Genomic DNA, 10942 nt, shown 5'->3' with positions numbered 1-10942 from the left:
ACTGTGCACCTTGCTCCTCTTCTTCTTTGCATTCATTTTGCTCAACACACTCAGCAATCCAAGTAAGTACCTCTTACTTTAGTTTTTAATTTTTGTTTTTGAACTATAGGGTAGAAGCCATGTTTAGTTCTCTGAAAACTTTGATTTTGTGTTGATTCTGATGTTGTTTGGTTAGTTATTAGAATGCATGTTGTTAGGGCTTTTACTCTGCGTATAATGTAGGATGTTTTGGTGTGATTTTCTTAGGTTTTTGAGGCTTAATAGGGTCTTGTAGTTAGGGGCTCCGAAGCCCCAATTTTCTGGAAATTTTGATGCTCTCGCTAAGCGAGTTCATCAATTTTGGATGAATTATTGGGTTTTCTGATGAACTCGCTAAGCCGGCCCTATCCCGCTAAGCGTGTTCATCGTTTTTTTTAAATTTATGCTTTTCTGTATGAACTCTCTAAGCAACTACACTTCGGCTTAGCGAGCGTTTAAGTTTCCAGTTTTTATTTCTGAGTTCGTATGAACCCGCTAAGCTGGCATGCCGCGCAAAGCGAGTTAGTTTGCTTAGGTCAGAGTCTAAGAGGCTATTGGTATTCTATTGATGGCTAAGCGAGTCAGTCTCGCTAAGCCACCATGCCTTTGTAGCTTGAATAAGCCTGGGCTAAGCGAGTTAGTCTCGCTAAGCCCAAAGTAATTGTATTTTCAGAATTTTTGTTCATGCAATAAGCCAGCCATGCTCGCTAAGCACAATTTCTTCTATGTTTTTGAATTAGGCTTAGCGAGCCAACTCGCTAAGCCAATTATGTTCCAGTGATCAAGTTGGGCTAAGCGCCTACTGGTGCTAAGCCTGTGTAGTGTGTCGCGCTAAGCGCAATTAGCTCTCTGTTAGAGAATAAGGCATAGCGAGCCATGCTCGCTTAGCCATTGTGTTGTGTCAGCTAAGCGAGTGTGTCTCGCTTAGCCAGAGTCCTTTTTTTATGTTATCGCGCTAAGCGCGCCCTGCACGCTAAGCGTGTGCTGTTATTTTCATAAGGGGCGCTAAGCGAGTCAATCTCACTAAGCGCCCAATTTGTTTTTCTGCTTTCAATTTGAAATAAAACCTGTCTAATTCAATTCCTGTGATTCTTTTTTATGAAGATGGCCTCTAGGAAGAGGAAATCTACTGCCTCTCGGCCCTAGGAGCCCTATGACACCACTAGATTTATTTCTGAGGGCGCCTGGGAGAGATATGCATAGAACATTCACTCCTGGAACATCCTTCCAGAGAGGAATGTTAATTTATTTATCACAGAGTAAGACGAGTTCCGTCAGGAGCTCGAACGGAGGCAGTGGCATAGATCCTTGACCAGGCAGCCTGACGGACACATTGATTTGGCCCTGGTCAAGGAGTCCTATGCCAATTTATATGATCTTGAAGATAAGTCCCCTAGACAAGTCGGAGTCCGGGGCAAATTGATTAAGTTTGTTGCTACCTCCCTCAACACATTTCTGGAGACCCCAGTGGTTTTGGAGCCAGGGGAGCACCTCACCACCTACTCCAGATTCTGTCATTCATGCCCAGACCCTCAGGAGTTCGCCACCAGACTCTGTATTCCAGGGCACGGTTTTGTTCTTAATGCTGAGGGAGCACCCTGGAAGATCCTAAGGAAGGACCTCACCACCCTCGCCCAGACATGGAGTGTGTTATCATACTCCAACCTCGCCCCCACCTCTCACGTGTCTGATCTTAACATGGACAGGGCAAGGTTAGTTTATGGATTAGTCATGAAGATGGATATGGACTTGGGCTCACTCATTTCTGACCAGATCTCTCAGATGGCCCAGTCCAACTCCTCTCGGCTTGACTTTCCTGCACTCATCATAGCCTTGTGCGTAGCTAGAGGAGTCATATCTGATTCCCTCATGTTTGAGTCCTTGAACCCCGCCATTAATTTGGCGTATATTCAGAAGAATTGTTGGAACCCGGATGATCCTTCAATCACATTTCCAGGGACCTGCAAGACTTGAGCTCAAGGACCTGAGGCTTCTACTTCTGCTCCTTCTTCTTTTGCACCTCCAGCTCTTTCTGCTCCAGATCCATCACCACCAGCATCAATCCCAACACCTTCCGGCACCTCCGCTCACAGCACAGAGTTATTAGTGTTGATGTTGTAGAGCCTACACCATGGCTTATGCCTAGTGATGCAGAGTATCCACAACTTGGCTCAGCATCGGCCCATCATGATAATGGAGGCATTTATGGCCCAGGTGGCCTGGCTTGGAGTCCAGCCTTCTCCTTTGGGGGGAGGTGAGGCTCTTATAGCCCAGGAGCCACAGCCAGAGGCACAGCCACAGTCGGAGGTGACACCTGAGGCCACTCCACAGACTTCACCTGCTGCCACACCATTAGTGGAGGTTTCAGAGGATAAGGACGGCATTGCAGACATTGATTATGCAGCTGATATGGAAGCAGCGCAGAGCACTTGGGATTCCTGGCCTATTACAGCTCAAGATACTCCACAGCCAGCCCAGGATGCTTCTTCCTCACCCCATGATGAGCCTACACCGGCGCAGGATGATTGATGACAGGATCTTTATTTATTTTTCTGCTATTTAGATACAATTCTTACATTTCATTTTAGTTTTAGTTTATTTACTTATTCAACAAATTTTACAGCTTTTTGAACAGTTTACACTTATATATACAGTGGTTTGTTTTGGTTTTGAAAATTTCTGGTGTTTGTGAATGATTTTGAATTGATCAATTGCATGAACTGAGTGAATTGCAATGTTAGATCACGTGCTTTAAACAAGTATGCGGTAATTAGAAGAGAAAGAACATGAATTAGGGACACGTGAGTGAAATTGTTAGTTTGTTTGACAAATAAATTGTGAAGGTAATCATTAGCCATAACCCAGTGAGTTGTTTGAACCTTAATTGTGAGAGAACGACTGGCATTGAGTACCAATTTTTGCATGAATCTCTGAATACTGAATGAATGCATGATTTTGGAAATGATGAAGGTCGTGATTGATTGAATTAGCCACTTAGCCAAATAGCTTACCTTGTTCATGAATGATGAATCCCTTGCACCCATGCTGAGCTTATATTTGATTGATTAAATTGAACCCTGAGCCTGTTGAATTATAATCTCCATCTACCTTTCCTTAGGTTGTATGAGAGCATCATGGTTCAAAGCAAATTTGTCCCAAACTTGGGGAAAGATGTTGGGTGATGGTAATTATGGTAAGATAAGTATACAGCCACACAAAAACCTTGTCAAGAAGCAGCAAAGACTTCTAAAATAAAATAAATAAAATAAAATGGAGAAATTTCAAGAATAAAAGTATGTGTGTGTTGTTACTTAAACTAAGTGCCTTAAATGTTGTTGGCAAGTCAATAGAAGCTGGAATAAAAAGGAAAAAAGTTTATCTAGGGATGAATGCTCTCCTAGAACCTAAGTTTTTGCATCCTAGAAAAACCATGGATTGTTTGCAGCCTAGCCTCATTACAAGCCAAGAAAGTCCTTCAGATTCAAATTATGTGTTTTTGATTGTATGTCATGAGATGAAATGCAAAAGTTGAGACTTGTGTTGGTTGTTGAATTGGAGAATTGCCTTAAACACTTATGCTTTTGAGAGAAACAGTGACCATGAGGAATTGGCTTGATGAACCTTCCTTGATATCTATCTTGCTTACTAGCTTATTTCACTTGTGCTGCTTAATAATCATGTTCATATCTTTATGAAGAGTTGTTGGTTGAAGCATTGCTTGCTACTCATGTCATGTGATTGAATGTTTTGGAACAAACACATCTTTTTATTAACCACTGTGAGTTCTGTCACTTGAAGGCAAGTAAACTGTTATTTCTTTTCTTGAGGACAAGCAAAACTGTAAATTTGGGGGAATTTGTTAGTCTTCATTTATGACTAACTTTTGTATTGAATAGTTATATGAAATTAGCATCTTTCCTACAATTTATGGTTCTTTTTGTAGGACTTGTACATATTTTCATGTTTAGTTTGATTTTTCTTAGCAGATACTCCCATTTTTGTGAATTAATGTGAATCAACTTCAGTTTCAGGCCAAATGAAGAGAAGGTCTAGCAGCTAGTGTCTCGCTAAGCGAGGCATATGCGCTTAGTGAGTGATATCCGCTAAGCGAGGCACTCATCCTGCTTAGTGCGTGGGAAAACCCTAGAAGAGGATCAGTCACAAATGCCCGCACCCAGTGCACTTTCAACTCGCTCAGCGAGTCATTTGTCCCTTCTTGCGCTTAGCGCGCCCAGCTCACAAAACCAAAATTCACAAACTCGCGCTTAGCAAGCAAATCACACTAAGCAAGCCTTCAGAATCTGAAACGTCCAAGAGCCTTTAAAACACTGAAGTTGGCATAAAATTGAGAGAGGACACCAGAGGAAACGAAGAGACACACCCAGAGAGACGAAAAATAGAGAAAAGCTCCAACCTTCAAGAGAGTTTAGGTTTTAAGAGTGATTTTAGGGTTCTAGGGGTGGAGGAGAAATCCTCATCCATTTGTAACCTTAGTTTTTCTTCAAAAATCTATCCTTTGTGTTGAAAGTTACTAACTTGCAATGGAAGGCTAAACCTCTTGTTGGGGATTTCTGCTGAACATTTGATGTAATATTCTCTCACTATCTATTTAAAGTTGTTTTTATGTGTTCATTGCTTCTATCTGCACTTATTTCTTGCATGCTTGTGGCTTGATCACCCATTTGTATGTAAAGTTAGGATTTTTAGTACTGGGAAGTGCTTTAAAACCTTAGAACTTGATAGAGCAGGCTAGAGAACTGTATGTCTGGGGACAAAATGCAGTGATTTAGTTTATATTATGTTGTAATCTTAATGCAACTCGTTTAAACTAAGTTTGTTGAGGAATCAAGGATGAATTTTAAATAGAGTTAGGCCCACTCACTCGAGGGATCTTGGTTTGGGTAGTTGCTTCAACATAAGAACACTAGAACAGTGTTAAATAGAGAAAAATACTTAGTAACATCAAAGTAGGTTCAGTAGAATGACCCAACGCTTTTACTTGACTGTTTTTACCTCTCACTTTTAAACATTTTAAATTTGTAGTTAATTAGAACTGTAGACAAAAACCCTTCTTAATATTTACTGGCCTTAAACAAATGTTTGCTCATTTGAATGCATATTTTTTGAATGAAACAAGTTCTCAGTGATTTGATACTTTGTTCTTACCATTTTATATTACTTGTGTGACTCAGTACACTTGTTGATTAGCATCGCGGATTAATCTGACGAACAAGCACCAACACACAAATCAAAAGTGTACTAGTTAATTTTAGTTCACAAACTAAAATCAATTCATTTTATCTTATAAACATTTACGAAGAAATTTATCTGCACTGTGTAGATAGATTCCGTTTTGGAAACTATGTTTGTGCATGCAAGCATCAAATAAACTAATGGCATGCTTGTTTTCCCATATCAAAGACTAGAATTTGAAACTCCTAATATAAACCATTGACCAAAAGCCTCAAGTAGTTGACCAGAGGAACAAAATCAGCAAAGTAGCTAGCCTTAGGGGAGTTGCTATCCTAGCAATTACATCAAAACATTCAAACAGTGCAGTAGTAGCAGTAATCAATGCATTGCAGTTCACACACCTTCCTCGCATGAAAGATTCAAAAGTTGAGGAAATGGGATACCTGAAAATTGGCCAAGAAACCAAAAAAACCAAGGCAGACAATATATGGACCAGCTTTTTGCTCAGACCCTGCCCAATCAATTTTCACTAACCCAATCAATCAAATCATAGCTAAGCACCAACACACAAATCAAAAGTGTACTAGTTAATTTTAGTTCACAAACTAAAATCAATTCATTTTATCTTATAAATATTTACAAAGAAATTTATCTGCACTTTGTAGACAGATTCGGTTTTGGAAACTGTGTATGTGCATGCAAGCATCAAATAAACTAATGGCATTTTTGTTTTCTCGTATCAAAGACTGGAATTTGAAACTCCTAATATACACCATTGACCAAAAGCCTCAAGCAGTTGTCCAAAGGAACAAAATCAACAAAGTAGCTAGCCTTAGGGAAGTTTCTATCCTAGCAATTACATCAAAACATTCAAACAATGCAGCAACAGCAGCAGCAATCAATGCATTGCAGTTCACACACCTTCCTCGTATGAAAGATTCAAAAATTGAAGAAATGGGATACCTGAAAATTGGCCAAGAAACCAGAAAAACCAAGGCAGACAATATATGGACCAGCTTTTTGTTCAAACCCTGCCGAATCAATTTTCACTAACCCAATCAGTCAAATCATAGCTAAGCACCAACACACAAATCAAAAGTGTACTAGTTAATTTTAGTACACAAACTAAAATCAATTCATTTTATCTTATAAATATTTACAAAGAAATTTATCTGCACTTTGTAGACAGATTCCATTTTGGAAACTGTGTATGTTCATGCAAGCATCAAATAAACTAATGGCATGTTTGTTTTCCCGTATCAAAGACTAGAATTTGATACTCCTAATATACACCATTGACCAAAAGCCTCAAGCAGTTGACCAGAGGAACAAAAGCAGCAAAGTAGCTAGCCTTAGGGGAGTTGCTATCCTAGCAATTACATCAAAACATTCAAACAATGCAGCAGCAATAGCAATCAATGCATTGCAGTTCACTAACCTTTCTCGTAGGAAAGATTCAAAAATTGAAGAAATGGGATACCTGAAAATTGGCCAGGAAACCAGAAAAACCAAGGCAGACAATATATGGACCAGCTTTCTGCGCAGACCCTGCCCAATCAATTTTCACTAACCCAATCAGTCACATCATAGCTAAGCACCAACACACAAATCAAAATTGTACTAGTTAATTTTAGTTCACGAACTAAAATCAATACATTTTATCTTATAAATATTTACAAAGAAATTTATCTGAACTTTGTACACAAATTCGGTTTTGGAAACTTTGTATGTGCATGCAAGCATCAAATAAACTAATAGCGTGTTTGCTTTCTTCTATACTGCCACAGACCAATTGAAATCAACAACAACAAAATTGATTAATGCAGGTCCAATTAGAACTACTCCAATACGGGAACACAGCAAACCTAGTGTATATACAAGAATTCAACATATTACTACAAGGTAGCACTGGGGGTACTTGACAGCCTCCAACAGTAAATAGAAACCATTTGCATTGAATGATCACTTGAATCCTTGAAGATCTCTCTGAACCAGATTCAAGAAGTGCTACTAGTTTTCTCAAGTACCACAAATATTATTTTATGACAAAGACATCAACAGTTTTCATACATCTATGATTGTGAGTCAATTGGCATAAGTCTCTTCATATAAGTTAACCTCATACCACCTAAACTAGTACTCACTAACCATTTCACAATTGTTTCACAACCTTCGAGTCAACAAAAACTTTAGTTGCCTATAGGATAAGTTAGTTGTGTGGCCTACTAGTTAACTAAACAAAAAGGCTGAAGGAGTCAAGACTTATAGAATGTCAAATGGAAAAACGAACTCGCGAACCCACAAACTTGCGAACCCACCAACCAGGAGCCAAGACTATGTCTAAAACCTATGAAACAACGAACTCACGAACCAGATGTTAACATTCTAGAGGGAGAAAGGTTTGAGCAACATGAAGGTTTGAGCACCCACGTACCTAAATCACGGTAGTGACGAACCCGAACTCGTGGAGCAGCGCAGTTGCAGGTTGAGCAGTTTGTGGCAGTCACATGAACCTCAATGGCAGGTTGAGTGGCACGGTGAGGAGGAGACGACGAGGAAGAAAGGGAGATAGGTCTTTCGAGCCTGAGCAATGAGGAAGAAAGGGAGAAAGGGTTTTGGTAACTGATCGCGCGGGGGGGAAAATGATTTGGGGTTTTAACTTATGGATAAAACAACATCGGTTTTTTTAACAAAATCAATGTCAACATTCTAAAGTTAACATCGGTTTTTCAGTAACCAATGTTAATATTCTAAAGTTAATATCGGTTTTTTTGAAATCGATGTTAAGATATTAATGTTAACATCGGGTTATGGAAAAACCGATGTTAACATGAACTAGTTAACATCGGTTTTTCCAAAACCGATGTTAATTAACTCAACTTATTTACAAAAATGCCACCGTGCTTTTCTTAACATCGGTTTTTTAAAAAACCGCTGTTAATCTTGCGATGTTAAATCAATAAATTCTAGTCTCAATCATAATATGTTAGGCCAATAACTGGTTTACCATCAACGCGTAAACTCAGTTGATGAGCAACATCTTCCAAGGTCATTGTGCATTCACCAACAAGAAGATGAAGCGTGTGTGACTCAGGTCTCCACCTTTCAACCAAAGAAGTCACTAAAGTGTTTCCGATTTTAACTTGCTCGACCTTTGCAACATCTGAAATCTGGAAAGGGCATTACTTGAGCATATGACTGGATTACACCGTTTGTTACCTACAGAAATAAAAATAATAACATCATTATTTGTGAATAATAACATAATTAACATTCAATTAAACATAATGTATTACATACTTCTCTAGATCTATGAAGGTGTCGTTTCCAAAGAAGTGGAGCAATTCCAAATGTCATGGTTTAGGCTTTGGTACTAACGTCAAGAAGAAGTTAAAGAGGGATATATGAGATCGAGAGAAAATGAGTCCATGAGTTAGTGTATATGATGAAAATACATGTAATTGTATTTATAGAAAAAATCTAACACTAAGTTCATTCGATGGGATCTTGGCTGTTGATTTTGACGGTGGGATCTTGACCATTGAACGTGCATTGCTCCAATCGGTGATATCTAGGCCATTCATTTTGTCGGTGAGATATTGGTCATTGAACATGCATTGCTTCAGTCAATGATATCTAGGCCATTCATTTTGTCGGTGGGATCTTGGCTGTTCTTTTTAAAGTATATTTAACGAGCCATTAAACATTATAAATATGGTTTGCACTGAGCCAATTTGATCCATCACCTCAATCAGAAACCCTTTTGTAACCCTAAACCCTAAATCATGACTTCATCATCAATCAATGTGATTGTGTATTATGATGGTGTCATCATAACAACTAAACATGGTTCAATGTTTGTAAGCGGTTCACAAAATATCATTCAACTTGGCTACAAAATGTCATTTGATGCCTTGAAGCAAGGTATTGGAAATAGGATTAGTCTACCAAATAGTAAAATAGTCAAGGATATACATTTTTTATTACCTGTATCATTTGTTGGTGATTGTGTCCAGTATAGGACATGCATGTTTCACGATGATAAAGACATAATGACTATGTTTTCCATGTTCGCAGAAACCTCCAAGCTATATTTTCCATGTTCGCATATAGTTGTTTGGTGTAGGAAAAACTCAATTAAAAAAAAATAACCTACAAATAGTGAGTGTATGTAAAATCTCCTTACACCTAGAGTAACTTGGTGTAGGTAAAATTCCAAAAAAATATATACCTACAACCAATTAGTGTAAGTAAAATCATAAAGACTTCTACATACAAATGGTGAGTGTAGGTAAAATCTCAAAAAACTTATACCTACAACTACTTGGTGTAGCTAAAACAACCCTTATTATATAAAAAAAATTATTTTTTATAAAAAAAAATTATATGATAATAGTTTCTTGAAACATTAAATGTTTTTGACACACTACAATACAACCACAACCATATTTTTTCATAATATAAAAGTTTCCTAACTCACCAAAAATGCAATTTAAAACCATGACATGAATAAAAGGATTAACTTCTATTGACTTACACAGAAAAAGAAAAAACTAAATAAAAAAAACAAAGAAACTCACTCCTTCACTCACATACCTGGCTTGAAAAAAATGGAGAGTCCAAGGTCAATATCCTTGAGAATAGAATTCTCCTTCTTATTCGCAAAGAGAAAATTCTCGAGCTTAAGGTCTCGATGCATAACACCAATGGCGCGACACGCTCGTTTTTTTTTTTTTCTTTTCTTCTTCTTTCTCTTTCTCGGGAACCAAACAGGTTTGTGATTGGAACAATGCATGGAAGGGCATGAAAGAAGCGCGGTTTGGATTCGGCTTTCATTGAAGGTCAGCCTGATCGGAAACAACCTACATTAGCTAGGTAAACAAATGTTAATTGCATTTTTCTTCTACTATTTTTGGATTGTTTTGTTCCTCCATCGTTGCTAGGTTGCAATTTCGTTGCTTTTATTGATATTGCGGAAAATTGCCGATAAACCTTGAAAAACCTTGCCATTCTGGCTAAAATTGCAATAACAGACTTTTTTTTAAGACCATGAGGTTTAGTTTACAATGTTTGCATGAAAATTGATAAGCAAGTAGTGTGTTTGTGTGAAAATTGGTGGAGAAGAAGAATTCAATTGTCACCTTATCTGATTTTAATTGCTAGGTTGATTGTTTTTAAAAGAAAAAAAAATTAGGGAAATGTGTGGATTTTGCGTGAGTATGAAATTTGTGAGTAAAAATGGTTGTAACTATGGCTGATTCAATCAGAACTAATCTTGTTATGGTTAGTGTTGTTCTTGCTCTGCTAACTCTTTCATCATGTGTTGATTGAATGTGTACAATAATCAAATTATAGTTTTGGGAAATATGTTTACAATTTTTATCTCTCAACAGGTGTGAGTTTCCCATTGCTACATTTTGCATCTTGAGTACATTCATATAAAAGACATATAAGTTTCCTGCACATTACTATGCCTAATATATTCAATGTACATCGAATGTCTGTTCAGGCTCAAATCCATGAGGGTAAGGAACCTTCTCAGTTTTTCTCAATACTTCAGAGATTAATCATATTGAAGGTATGTTCCCAATAGAATCTCATTTTTAAGTTGTGTTTAATATTAAAAAAAAAGTCACAAAGTCACGAGCTCCAAATTCTTCATTTTTTCCTCTTGTAAGGGGGAAACAGCTCAAGATATAGGAAGTTTGTAGAAGAAAAAGGTATAGTGGAT

The sequence above is a fragment of the Glycine soja genome, chromosome 17 (genome assembly GCF_004193775.1).
Source record: "Glycine soja cultivar W05 chromosome 17, ASM419377v2, whole genome shotgun sequence".
Lineage (NCBI taxonomy): Eukaryota > Viridiplantae > Streptophyta > Magnoliopsida > Fabales > Fabaceae > Glycine > Glycine soja.
Note: the sequence above shows the minus strand (reverse complement) of the source record.